The 10,177-nt window shown below is 43.9% G+C and overlaps 1 protein-coding gene across 3 annotated transcripts in view; it reads right to left on the reverse strand.

Moving 5' to 3' along the window:
- The window catches only part of cdh23 (cadherin-related 23), a 799,974-nt gene that overhangs the window by 664,468 nt on the left and 125,329 nt on the right, over positions 1 to 10,177 (reverse strand). The gene's annotated exons all lie outside the window — the stretch shown is intronic.

Here is a 10,177-nt window from a genome sequence, read left to right on the forward strand (position 1 = left end):
ACAAAATTGTCACCAAAACCACCAAGAAAACCCAACTGATCTCATGCCAAACAGTTTAAGAGCTGACCGCAGAGCATGGGCAATATCTCAGTCCAATATAAGCTGTGTTTGTAATGTCCCTGCTCCCCAGATGCTGCCAGGCAATCAGCCTCTTGGCAATCCATCCGGGACAATTGGAAGACACCTCCCAAACACCCAAAAACCAGCAAGTAGGTCACCTATAGGTTATAGGTTTCTAGGAGAGTCTCCCCTCATTCTTCCAAATTCTTGTAAATAGACCTAACAGATCCAGTCTCCCTTAGTGTGTCAAACCTGTCATCACAGGAATCAGTGAATTAAAATTAGAATCCCTACAGCGTGGAAACAAGCCCTTTGGCCCAAAAAGTCCACACTGACCCTTCAAAGAGTATCCCACCCAGACCCATTCCCCTACATTTACCCCTGACTCAAGCACCTAACCTACACATCCCTGAACACTATGGGCAATTTAGCATGGCCAATTCACCTAACCTGCACATCTTTGGATCGTGGGAGGAAACAGAGCACCCAGACACGGGGAGAATGTGCAAACTCCACACAGGCAATCAGCCGAGGCTGGAATTGAGCCTGCGCCCCGGCGCTGTGAGGCAACAGTGCTAACCACTGAGCCACCGTGTTGCCCCTCTTTCTTTGAAATAAAAATGCATAGCCCCATAAGAGTGCAAGCTCCATGGGGTAGTAACCACATCTCCAATTGACTCACAGGGTGCTTCTGCACTTTATTGTTGCAGCTTGGAGTGCGTCATTAATTCCCAACGTAATGCTGCAGCAAGGACACTTTGTATTTAGGAACAGCCGTTCATCTCATGGACTGGACCAGGCTGCATTTCAGTGCCGAAATGTTGACTCTCTTGTTCCTCAGATGCTGCCTGACCTGCTGTGCTTTTCCAGCGCCACTCTTTATCAATTATGACTCTTCAGCATCTACAGTCCTCACTACCTCCTACCCTCTCCATGGATGCTGCCTGACACACTGTGATCTCCAACATTTTTGGCTTTCAGTACAGATTTCAGCAGTCACTTGCTCCCAAAACAAAAAAAAACTCTTCTTTGGGTGGGGATGGGGCAAGTGTTGACACGTTGAAAGAGTGATCAAAGAGTTAGCAACCCATGGATATGTCAGACGTTTCACTTGAGAAACCCTTACTCATAATAATTCTGCAACAGCACAATATTAAAAGAGCAGGGCACCACACAGACTGGATTGTGATCAACACAGAGTGAAGACAAAGGCCAGAAGTGTTCACAAGATTCTTAATGGATTATGCAGTTAATTGCAAGGCTTTAGTTAAATGAGAGACAAATGTATTTTGATAGACTTTTAAATCTCACATTCAAATTAGCTTTACTCCGACATGTTTTTATTTCACTCAGTGCTCAGATTAATAGGCACCAGAACTTTAGGATAGCTTTAAATAAGAATTAAAAGTAATTTTCAATTCTGACAAATCCTTTGACTCTTCTCTTGTTGGGATGTTAGCAGAAATCCTGAGTTTTAAAATGCCAGTTTTGACAATTCAATAACTGTGCCCTCTGCCCAGAGAAATATCATAGAATCCCTACAGTGGGGAAACAGGCCCTTCGGCCCAACAAGTCCACACCAACCCTCTGAACAGTATCCCATCCAGACCCATTCCCTTACATTTACCCCTAACCTACACATCTCAGAACACTACGGGCAATTTAGTGTGGCTAATTCACCTAACCTGCTCATCTTTGGACTGTGGGAGGAAGCCAGGTGACACGGAGGAAACACAGCAGACATGGGGAGAATGCGCAAACTCCACATAGACAGTCGCCTGAGGCTGGAATCGAACCTGGGACCCTGGCACTGTGAAGCAGCAGCACTAACCACTGAGCCACCATGCCACTCCACTGCTTCCAGTTCATTTAAACATTGCTGCTAGGAAAGGTTGAAGCTTTTTATATTGCACTCATCAGGACTAGGAGACAAAATACAGAGGGCCTAGAATCTTATACAGCATGAGAAAGTGGTGCTGATTTGTTAACTGACCATTGGGATGGACACTTGACAAGAACAGTTAACTGCCAATCTCCTTTATCACAGCAGGAAGAGTGGGGTATTCGACTGGTCATGGTGTTGCCAAGGAAATGAAGTAATGATTGCCGTTTTCTGTAATCCTTCCTCCCCCCTAATGAAAACTGCGCAATGCACAACTGAATGCCTTTTGCTGACATAAAAACAGGGCGCCATGTGTAAATACATGTAGCTTCTGTCACACACATCATACTGACACTTTTGAGCTGGATTCCAGTGGACTTCTGAACTCGGGATTATTTAATAAATGATTATCAATGGCACATGGGTATCAAGGTGGAGGCAGGAGTAGATAGCATCCAGGCTTGAGCCTGGATTTAATCCATTCCATCTTCTTTCTCTCCTCTTTTCCTTCCTCTCTGGTTTTTGTTTAGTTTCGATGTTTCTTATTCGCCTTCTGGAGGTGGCGGTGTGACAGAGTGTGGCAGCAGCTGTGCCTAGCGTGAGCCCAGATGCTGGTAAAGGATGGGAACAGATGGTGGTCAGCCAGGGTGTGGGGGTCAGCGACAAAGCCTCGCGAGTAGCGGCAAAGCCCGATGTGCCCAGGTGGGGGGTCTTAGCCCAGAGCAGGTGAAAGTATGCTCAGCGTGGGGGAGAGTAAACCCTCTTGGGCAAAGTCGAGATTGGAGCATCTGCAGGTCCATGCCTTAAGAAAGGACTGTCATGTCTGACTTTTTAAAAACTTCTTTCTTTATTTTACTATTTTTATATAGTATAGTTTACTATAGTGCTGAACTTTTTAAACTTATTTCTTCATTTTTCTATTTCTGTACCTTGGTACTTTGTATCTACGATGGCCCTGTGTGTGGTGACATTGTACAGTTTTCACTGTACTCTTGTACTCAAGTACTGGATACATGTGACAATAAAATCCAAACCCAAATCTAACATTACAGCTAATAGTGGGCATGCCTTTGAAGCCTACAAGCACAGGCTGGTTGGCAATGACTAACGTGCTGCCCACTGCGAGTGATCAATGGAACATGCCGTATTACCAATTATTGGGATGTACAGCCCACAGTCCTGGCATCACACAGGCACTGAAACTCACACAACAGTTAAGCGGTAGGCAAAACATCATTTTGTTTGATGGCAGTGTCCTGTTAATGATGAAAACTTGTGAAATTTAGGACTCCAGAGACTGGTGAATGCTGGGACACTGTGGAGTGGAGGCAGAAGTGAGATCAGTCATGATGATACAAAATGGGATAGTAGGTCCGAGGGGCTGAATTGTCCTTTCCTGATCTTATCTGTTAAGTACAATAAGATAGCATGAAAATGCAGGGCAAGTTCAAGGATGGTGTTCCTTTAATAACCTGATATTACTTACATCTTCAAGGAAGAACATTCACAGATATTTGGGAAGAGGTAGGGATCAGTTAGATAGCTCTACCAAAGAAGCAGAAGGTGTCCAAATGCAGCAAGACCTGGTCAATATCCAGGCTTTAGGCTGATAACTAGCAAGAAGCATTCATACCACACAAGTGCTGGGTCACGACCATCTCCGACAAGAGACAATCTAACATGCTCCTTGACGTTCAATGACATCACCATGTTGAAACCCCGCTATCCACATCATGTGGGTTACACACTGCTGCTGCTGGGGGTGGAGATGGGGAATTTTTGTGGATGTGGTGTCGAGGAATGGTGTCAAGCTTCTTGAGTGTTGCTGGAGCTGCACCCATTCAAGCAAGTAGGGAGTACTCCATTACACTCTTGACTTGTACCTTGTTGATGGTGGACAGGTTTTGGGGAGTCAGGAGGTGAGTTACGCACTGCAGCCTCTGACCTGCTCTTGTAGCCACTGTGTTTATGTGGTGAGTCTCGTTCAGCTTCTGGTCACTTAACCACTGCTAAGCAAGTTAAATCTGTTTGTGTCTCTCCATCTTTACCACATGCATTACATCTTACTCAGGATTTCACATCTTTTTGTCCACAAACGATTCCATAAACTAGTTAGGAAGGCAATTGCAATGATAGCATTTATTCTGAGAGAACATGAATATAAAAGTGTTGATGTATTTCTGAGGCTCTATAAGGTGCTGGTCAGACCACATTCAGAGTATTGTGCGCAGTTTTGGGTCCCAAATCTCAGGAAGGATGTACAGGCCCTGGAGCATGTTCAGAGGAGGTTCATGAGAATGGTCCCAGGAATGAAAAGCTTAACATATGAGGAACATTTGCGGACTTTGGGTTTATAATTGATGGAGTTGAGAAGGATGAGGGGGGATCTAATTGAAACATACAGAGTATTGAATGGCCTGGACAGAGTGGATGTTGGGAAGATGTTTCCATTGGCAGGAGAGACTAGGGCCCGAGGGCACAGCCTTAGAGTAAAGGGAAGACCTTTCAGAACGGAGATAAGGAGAAACCACTTTAGCCCAAGAGTGGGGAATCTATGGAATTCACTGCCACAGAAGGCTGTGGAGACCAGGCCATTGAGTATGTTCAAGATGGAGATGGATAGGTTCTTGATTGTCAGGGGAGTTAAGGGATACGGGGAGAAAGTGGGAGAATGGGGTTGAGAAACTTATCAGCCATGATTGAATGGCAGAGCAGACTTGATGGGCTGAATGGCCTAATTTCTACTCCTATGTCTTATGGTTTTAGCCCAGGGTGTGGACATCATTCATTGCGGTTATCAGGTGTTCAGTGGCAAGTGGATCAAGAACATTGACAGAGAAGGAAAAAGAAGCAATGATGAGGTAGAAGACGCACTGAATGAAAGCTCATTTTCAGTGTTACAATTTAATGTATTTAACCAGTTAATCAAATCAGTTATGGACAACCTCAAGTCTCCTCAATGTCTCACACAGCAAAGCCACATGGCAGATTTGTAGAGCTTCAGTGTCTCAGCTCGTTAATTCAAAATGAAGATAAATACAAATTAAAGTAATTACATTGGAGATTGATCATTTATAAACTCCAACAGAGATTTCCATTGGCACGGTATTCAGACACTGAATAGTGGAGATGAAGCAGGAAGGGTTATTGAAGGACTGTGATTGAGTAGTTCATTAGATTAGATTAGACTAGATTAGATTCCCTACAGTGTGGAAACAGGCCCAACAATTCCACACCGACCCTCCGAAGAGTAACCCACCCGGACCCATTCCCCTCTGACTAATGCACCCAACACTACGGGCAATGTAGCATGGCCAATTCACTTAACCTGCACATCTTTGGACTGTGGGAGGAAACCGGAGCACCCAGAGGAAACCCCACGCAGACATGGGGAGAATGTGCCAACTCCACACAGACAGTCACCCGAGGCTGGAATCGAACCTAGGACCCTGGTGCTTTGAGGCTACAGTGCTAACCACTGAGTCACCGTCAGGCCGAAATTTGAAATTTCTGATTGTCCTGATTTCACAAACAAAAACCATCCATCATGATAGGTAATTTCTTTACACTTTATTTTGGCTCAGTCCACATAACCTTGCTGCTTGGCTATTCATGATACTGAATTTTGATTTGATTTGTTATTGTCACGTACCGAGATACAGTGAAAAGTAATGTTTTGCGTGCTATCCAGACAAATCAAACCTTACATAAATACAGAGTAACAGAACAAAATGCAAAATATAATGTTAAAGCTACAGAAAGTGCAGAGAAAGGTCAACCCTAATAAAAGTCCATTTGTAAGTCTGATAGCAGTGGGGAGGAAGCTGTTCTTCAATCTGTTGTACGTGTTTTCAAATTTTTGTATATTCTGCTGATGGAAGAGGTTGGAAGAGAGTATAATCAGGGTTGGGAGGGGTCTTTAATTATGTTGCTGCGTTCCTGAGGCAGTGGGAAGTATAGACGGAGGCTGTGGAAGGAAGGTTGGTTTTTGCAATGGAGTGAGCTGCAAATTTGTGGAGTTACATAAGTTGGGATCGTACAGCACAGCAGGAGGCCATTTGGCCCATTGTGCTGGTGTTAGGCTCTGCAGCGAGCCATCTGAATGACCTCACACCCTTGCGAGTGTCTTCCCTTGAAGTATTTACTCCAATGCTCTTTAGAAAGTTACAACTATATCTGCTTCCACCAACGACTTTCAATGCATTGCTCTCATAAACAGCTTGGTATTATGAGATAAAAGCAAATTACTGCGGATGCTGGAATCCGAAACCAAAAAAGAGAAAATGCTGGAAAATCTCAGCAAGTCTGGCAGCATCTATAAGGAGAGAAAAGAGCTGACGTTTCGAGTCTAATTGACCCTTTGTCAAAGCTGACAAAGGGTCAGTTAGACACGAAACGTCAGCTCTTTTCTCTCCTTACAGATGCTGCCAGACTTGCTGAGATTTTCCAGCATTTTCTCTTTTTTGGTATTATGAGTTTTACTCCCATTTCAGTAATGGTACGAGAGCTACAAAATTTTGGCACACCCTTCATAGCTTTTAATTCCAACTAATTTGGCAATATAACCAACACAACATTTTTTTTTGCCATTATTAATTGCCCTGTCATACTATTTGGATTCTGAGAGCCAAGATTCTGCGACCAACGACCTCCTGACTGATCCTTGGCTTGGTGGTTACATTCTTGCATGCTGGACAATACCTGGAGAGATACTGCCATGGTTGTCTTTTTAACTTTGATTCTTCTTGTGTTTCTGACCCGTGGTTATACTGTGTATAGCTGTAATGTAACTGACTGGTAGTTATACCGTGTACAGCTGTATTATAACTGACCCAGGGTTATACCGTGTACAGCTGTATTATAACTGACCCAGGGTTATACCATGTATAGCTGTAATGTAACTGACCCAGGGTTATACCGTGTACAGCTGTATTATAACTGACCCAGGGTTATAACATGTATAGCTGTAATGTAACTGACCCAGGATTATACCACGTATAGCTGGAATGTAACTTATTTTCTTCACTCCTCTAGTCTGTAACTAAGGGTGTCTTTGTAGCTAAGGTGATACTGTAAGTGGCGACTTATAAAGTTTTCACTGTACTCATTTGAGTTCATAGCAATAAATCTAATTCAATGCATTCATTCAATATCACTGGGCTAAGTCACAGTACAGAGTATCAAAGAATTTATGGAAAGAATGTGACATGACAACCATCACATTGAATTTAGGATCTGAGCTGAAAGGTTCAGAAAAGATTTACAAGGATGTTGCCAGGGTTGGAGGATTTGAGCTATAGGGAGAGGCTGGGGCTGTTTTCCCTGGTGCGTCGGAGGCTGAGGGGTGACCTTATAGTGGTTTATATAATCATGAGGTGCATGGATAGGATAAATGGACCATGTCTTTTCCCCGGGGTGGGGGAGTCCAGAACTAGAGGGCATAGGTTTAGGGTGAGAAGAGAAAGGTTTAAAAAGGACCTAAGGGGGCGACACACAGGCTAGTGCTTGCATGGAAATGAGCTGCCGGAGGAAGTGGTGAAGGCTGGTACAATTGCAACATTTAAAAGGCATTTGGATGGGTATATGAATTGGAAGGATTTAGAGGGATATGGGCCAAAAGCTGGCAAATGGGACTAGATTAGGTTGGGATATCTGATTGGCATGGACACGTTGGACCAAGGGTCTGTTTCCATGCTGTACATCTCTATGACTCTCTCTCGAATAACCATAATCATTCAGGCTATGGGCCAAGTGCAGGGAAATGGGGTCAGTGTGGATGGATATTTTGGTCAGCAGGAACCAGTTTGGGCCAAAGGGCTTGTCTCTGTGCTGTAGGTCTCTATGACTCTAGTTACTAATCATTCAGGCTATGGGCCAAGTGCAGGGGTCAGTGTGGATGGATATTTTGGTCAGCAGGAACCAGTTTGGGCCAAAGGGCTTGTCTCTGTGCTGTAGGTCTCTATGACTCTAGTTACAGTCTGAGGATGCTGGGACTCCCCACAGTTGGGAAGGGAGCTCCAGGATTCTGACCGAACAATAGTCAACAGCAGCAGCGATAGATTTCCAAACCAGGATGGTGTGCAACGTTGGGGAGGACGGAATGGATCTTGCAACGATGATGTTCTTGGTGGTAGAGTAGGCAGGTTTGGAGGTTGCTGCTGGAGGAGCCATTTCTACAGTGTAGCTTGTAGATGGTGCATACACATGCTACTACTCTGCATTGATGGTGAAAGGAGTAAATTTTGTGAATGTAGTGCCAATCAAGTGGACTGCTTTGTCCTGGACAGTATCAAGTGTTGTTGGAGCTGCACCCATCCAGGTGAATGGGGAGTATTCCATCACACTCCTGCCTTGTGCCCTGTAGATAGTGGACAGGCTTTGGGGAGTCAGGAGATGAATTACCTGCTGCAGGATGCCTCACCTCTGGTCTACTCTTAAATACCGTGGTTAGTCATGGGCTGGGCTCCATGAGGTTTCTGGTCTGTTGCTCCACAGGGAGTGTGATGATACTATGGCTTTGACAGCTGGATTTTTTCTGGTTGTTTTTGAAGAGAGGTTTTGACCGAGAGAAATTGAGTGGTCTATTCCAAACTATAAAGTAGACAGCTTGTGAGGCCCTGGGATTTTTTTTTTAGAAAGTTTAGAATAAAAGAAACAGCACAAAGAGGTGGAGTTATGCTCCCACAGAAGCAGGGTTTCAGTTTAACTTTCAGTGGTTGTTGGGGTTTTGAAGTTGGCCGTGGAAGCTGCTATACAGCTCTCTCTGGTTCAGCAAAAATACGGAATTCTCTCTCTCTCTCTCTCTGACAGAATTTCTCTTTTCTCCCAGATTGGATAAACATCACATGTCAGACAATCTATTTTACTGAATTTGCCTTTGCCAAGGGTATGTTTATGGGATTTTACTATATCAGAACAGTTACTGTATATTAGTTAAATAAGCTATTATTCTGTTAGGTGTTCCAAAAGAGTTAAAAGTTATACCAATTCTTCTTAATTTTGTTTGTACTTTAACTGAGTGCAAGAATAAAGTGTGTTTAGCTTAAAGCTGAATAGCGTGACCAATTTAATTACATCTGGAACACAGCACCTTATACTTGCCTTCAAGAAAGATAAACATTAGCGTTGAGGCCATCCTCTTGCTACATTTGAAGGGGTTTTGGTCTGGTCCATAACAGAAGATGGTTAGATTCTTTCTTGCTGACTATGATCATTGCTTGGTACATGCATGACGTGAACATCAATTGTTTTAAAAATGGATTTTGATTTTATTGTTGTGTGTACTCAATTACTGAAGTACAGTTACACAGGGAAAAGTGTATGACATTGCCATACAGGATGCCATTTTAGGTACAAGTACCAAAGTACAGAATCTGAAGAATAAGGTAGAAAGAAAGAACAAAGCTAAAAGTCAAACATTGTAATATTTATAGTGGTGACTCCTTCTTAGTGTTAAATACCAGATAAAGAAATAAAGCTGAAAGTTCAAACATTACAGTCTTTAAGTTTTTAGCCACAATGGAACCACACTTTGAGGAATCACTGAAGACCAGATGTCTACATCGAGACCACGTCGGGCCGAGCCACCACCATGTGGAGTTAGCGATTGCCTCGTCAGGCCGGGCCAAGAGACCAGCATGTGGGGTTAGTGATTGCCACACCAGGCCAGGCTGAGGGACCACCATGTCGGGTTAGAGATTGCCTCGTCAGGCTAGGCCGAGAGTCCAGCATGTGAGGTTAGAGATCACCTCGCCAGGTCAGAAGGCCACCCCAGTGGGCGGTGTCACTTATCAACCCAACTTTGTGAGTTCAGTGACCTTGACAGATGTACAACTCAGTTACAACAGGCTGAAGGTTATTCACACTCCAAACATTATTATGCCACTCAAAGCTTGGCTGTAGTGCAGGAGTAGTGCCAGAAGACTGGAGGCTAGCAAATGTGGTTCCCTTGTTCAAGAAGGGGAGTAGGGATAACCCTAGTAACTATAGGCCGGTGAGTCTCACTTCTGTTGTGGGCAAAGTCTTAGAGAGAATTGTAAGGGATAGGATTTATGAACATCTGGATAGGAATAATGTGATCAAGGATAGTCAGCATGGTTTTGTGAAGGGCAGGTCGTGCCTCACAAACCTTATTGAATTCTTTGAAAAGGTGACGAAAGAGGTTGATGAGGGGAAAGCGGTAGATGTGGTATATATGGATTTTAGTAAGGCGTTTGATAAGGTTCCCCACGGTAG

The sequence above is a fragment of the Chiloscyllium plagiosum genome, chromosome 38 (genome assembly GCF_004010195.1).
Source record: "Chiloscyllium plagiosum isolate BGI_BamShark_2017 chromosome 38, ASM401019v2, whole genome shotgun sequence".
Classification (NCBI taxonomy): domain Eukaryota; kingdom Metazoa; phylum Chordata; class Chondrichthyes; order Orectolobiformes; family Hemiscylliidae; genus Chiloscyllium; species Chiloscyllium plagiosum.